The sequence below is a fragment of the Papilio polytes genome, unplaced genomic scaffold, assembly GCF_000836215.1.
Source record: "Papilio polytes unplaced genomic scaffold, Ppol_1.0 DF824269.1, whole genome shotgun sequence".
Classification (NCBI taxonomy): Eukaryota; Metazoa; Arthropoda; class Insecta; order Lepidoptera; family Papilionidae; genus Papilio; species Papilio polytes.
The window spans coordinates 3,319,868-3,323,923 of NW_013524935.1; the positions used below are offsets into that span (position 1 = coordinate 3,319,868).

The window sequence follows — 4,056 nt, forward strand, 5'->3', positions numbered from 1 at the left end:
AATTATTTCGTTACTTTTTAGTGTACTGTTTTTTTTTGAGAATATTTTGTTTTTGGTGTATTTTGTTTTGTTTTTAGTGCATTTTGTTTTTGAGCTATAGACTTTAAAAGACCATTGTAACTTTTCATATTAAAGTGATTACTGATTTTCAATTGATTTATTACATACTAGCTTTTGCCCGCGAAACCGTCTGCGTGTAATTAAATCACTAAGTGGCTTTTTCTACATCTATGTTATTTCGAAATCCGTTGATACCTTCTAACAAATATATATCCATATAAAATCTAACATTTCGCATTTATCTATACTATTATAATTAAGCGATAACACACACTTCTTTGTTGCCTAAGATGTCAGCAATTACAGCATGTTTTTGAATAATTCTTTTTTTAATAAAAAGCCCTACACTTACGTCATGCTTTAGGCTATATATTTTCACGCCATTATACATAGGGGTTAATATTTTGGTTAAAACCCTAATGTGGGAAAGAGACTATAAGTTGCTGCCAACATCAAGAAAGCCAAATTGCCATAGTAAGGTAATTGATATTTTGACATTTGCAATTGATTAATTGACACATGTGAACAATAAAATATTTATAATTTTTATAATTTTATGCGGATGAAGCCGCAGGGGAACAGCTAGTAACATCATATTAATCAAGAAATACCTACTTATTTGTGAGAAATTTACACTAGCAGATTGGGGGAGAGAACAAAAATGATATCGAGTAACTTCGGCTGTCCCATTTGTGTTAAGCTATAAAAACAAGCTCAAAGCTTGTTTTTTTTATTATCATTTGTTTTCTTACTAACTTAAAAGACTTGTATGCAATAAAATAATATACTAATATTATGTGTCGTTCTTCTAGACTGTGTATTGTGTTTACATTGGAATCGAATCACCGACCTCGCGCTTACCTTCACCTCAATGCTACTAGTTTCTTGAAAACTTTGAGTAAACGTCAAGCTTTTTAACTTTCAAACGTTATCAATCATGACCAGAATCCAAGATACGTTTAACCATTCGTTAGTGTATTTGGTTCGATTAATTCGTGAAATGAGTTCCGAACTACGTAACTTGTGTTTTACTCCATTGAAATTTCGTTTAACCTAATACTAATGATTATCAAAGTAATTTATCTATACTTCTATACTATCTATCTGTACTATTACAATAAAGTGTAAACACACACTTCTTTGTTACCTAAGATGTCAGCAATTACAGCATATTTTTAAATAATTCTTTTTTTAATAAAAAGCTGTACACTTACGTCACGCTTTAGGCTATATATTTTCACGCTATTAAACTTAGGGGGTAAATATTTTGGATAAAAACTTAATGTGGGTAAGAGACCATAAGTTGCTGCCAACATCAAGGAAGCAAGGTTGTCAACATATATTGATAATTTGACAAACGTTAACAATAAAATTAAATTTTCATAATTTCATGCGGACGAAGCCGCAGGAACAGCTAGTGATAAAATAAATGGAAGCCAAGAACCCAGCATAAGTGGTTTTACAAAGATAAAGTTGGTTCCCAAAGTAATCGAGGCAGAGACCTTACTGACGAGAACGGGTGAGGTGTACCGTGTATTGTTCACAAGAAAACATATGAGTGCAATGGTTCAAAAAGACCTGTAATATTTTGCTAATAGTATAATGATAAAAGTATAGTAATTACTATGAAGGAACGATATTCGTTTTTTTACTAATTAATGTAGGTTATGTTATTTCCATATATTTTCAATATAACGCTTTCACTTTTTATTTATTGGAATACGAATAATTAGTAATAGATAAGTTTATTTACTTTTTAATTATTCGTAAAACTGTTGATAGACATTTTTTATGTTGAAATTATTATGCTTGTAACCCAGAAAAGTAGGCGAGGCGATAAATATTGTAATTGCTATCCTTACACATATGGATTAAGGCTCTACCATTGTTTTAATCTGTATTAAAAGTTGTCTGTGGAAGAAATCTTAACTACATTTCTGAAACATAATGATTGCTTTTAGAGACGGATTTAAAAGTATAGATGTTTAATGTGACATTTTAATCATATTAATGTATTGTTTACGTCATTTCTAGGAGTGTCATAGGTTTTTAAACCGTGTACAAAAGGACTCGAACTTTCTTCCGTATTATCTCAGGTGCTTAAGTATTGCAATAAATATTTTAAACCTTACGTTCAATATAAAGTTATGTATGAACATTAATTCGTAATAAAACAGCCAGGGAAAATATAACCGACGAAACGTCTATGTTTTAATTACAATGGATAACTACTTTAATTATATGAATCACGTAGAATGTACGTATATGAAATTACGTTTATACAGGATGATCGCAAAAACTTGATCGAGCATGATCTGGGCCGGCGTGGATAAGGCCCCAGTCATCCCTAACTTAGGGTATCTCTGAACCTCTATGTCTTGTTAAAACCATAGAAAGGATGTTTTCCACTTGAAGACCTTTTCAAAACTTATTTAATAAAATTCATAACATAATATCGCTTGTTGTAGTTTTCTAACAAATGTGTAACAACCGATGTAGGATAATTGCTTTTAAACGCTTATATCGGAATATTTGTAACCTGTTTCTTGTTCGTTTTTATAAGCAAACGTTAAAGTAATTACATAGAAAACATTGTTGAATATCTTGATGCCAGCACTAAAGTTAACTTTATACGGAAAACTTTTTATCAACTGACAATGACAGAAATCAGTTTTTACCCGTTGTCATTCAGTGGTTGTTCTTTTGGGTTATAGGGCCAAGGGTAAGTGGAGGTTCTTACCTGGTGTGTGTCTGTCAGTGAGAAAGGGTGCGGAGGGGCGGGGGCTGCGCACTCATACTCGCGCGGTCGACGACCTGGCGGCACCGGTTAACTGTACCACAAACACTGACACTGGGACTTTGACCAACGAACGTGCGCTCGCGATGGTAGTTCGGGACGTACTGAGGCGCGGCGCCCGCGGCCTTGACCGCCCCCGCACCCCCGCGGCTCCAGTATACACTCCCGCGTCGAAAACGCAACAGCAAAAACAGACCCATGCGCAGGCGCATGCAACTTGCGTATGCGTCGAAAGCTCTTTTCATTGTGCAAGTTCGAGCTTAAATATATTGAAAACTTTCTTATTGTATTGTTATATGAGATATGTTGTCTTTGTATACAAAAACAGCCATATAGAAGTATCATCTTTACTAATATTATAAAGAGGAAAGATTTGGATTGTTGGATTTTTGTATGTAATGTAATAACTCAAAAACTGTTACAAAAAATCTTTCACCATTGAAAAACTACGGTATCACTGAGTAACATAGGCTATGATTTTTATTATTTTAAATTTCATGCGGACGAAGTAGCGAACAGCAGCTAGTATCGTAATAATTTAAGGAAAATATAAGGAAACGTAGGTTAAACAAATATAAGTTCATTGATATAGGAATGGTCATTACTTTTAGCTTTTTAGAACGACTCGTCTACAGATAGAGAAGTAAAAAGTAACAAAGGAAATTTAAAAGCTCAATTTTCGCTAGTAAAATAGGCGGAAACAAATCTTAAATTAAAGGTAACAAGTTTCTTTGACACTTTCAATACAACCGGTAAGTAAAAGATAAAATTAATAACCGGTTCCCGCAAGGAAATATATTCCTGTACTTATAAATATAAAACAACGTAAAAGCTAAGTCCTAAACATTGTACACTGCAAAACTTTCAAAGCTCATTGTAAGATGCAGTGAGTCACAGATGAGCTGGCATTTCGCAGAATCCTAAAGCTGTATCTAAACGACCCCATCTTTGAACTCGAAATACCGCAGGAAGTTATAACCTAATCAGAGGTTCTCAAACATTGGGTCGCGTCTACATTTATTTACAGTAAACAAAAAGTGAGAAAACGAGTGAGTTATTTACTCTATATAATAGCGAAGAGATCGTGGACCACAAAATGCAATAAATTTAAAATGCTGAAAAATTACAAATTTCATTCCATTTCATCATTAAAGTTACGGGAGAAAGTAAGAAGTTTAGTATTAGAATAGGTCCTACAG

At 33.4% G+C, this 4,056-nt stretch overlaps 1 long non-coding RNA gene across 1 annotated transcript in view; it reads right to left on the bottom strand.

Annotated features, from left to right (window-relative positions):
* Nucleotides 1-3,014, bottom strand: part of LOC106109012 — a 48,491-nt gene extending 45,477 nt beyond the window's left edge. Inside the window, exon 1 of the long non-coding RNA XR_001225983.1 lies at nt 2,801-3,014. This is a non-coding gene — a long non-coding RNA (uncharacterized LOC106109012). The remainder of the gene's footprint in view (nt 1-2,800) is intronic.
* Between the last annotated feature and the right edge of the window lie 1,042 nt (nt 3,015-4,056).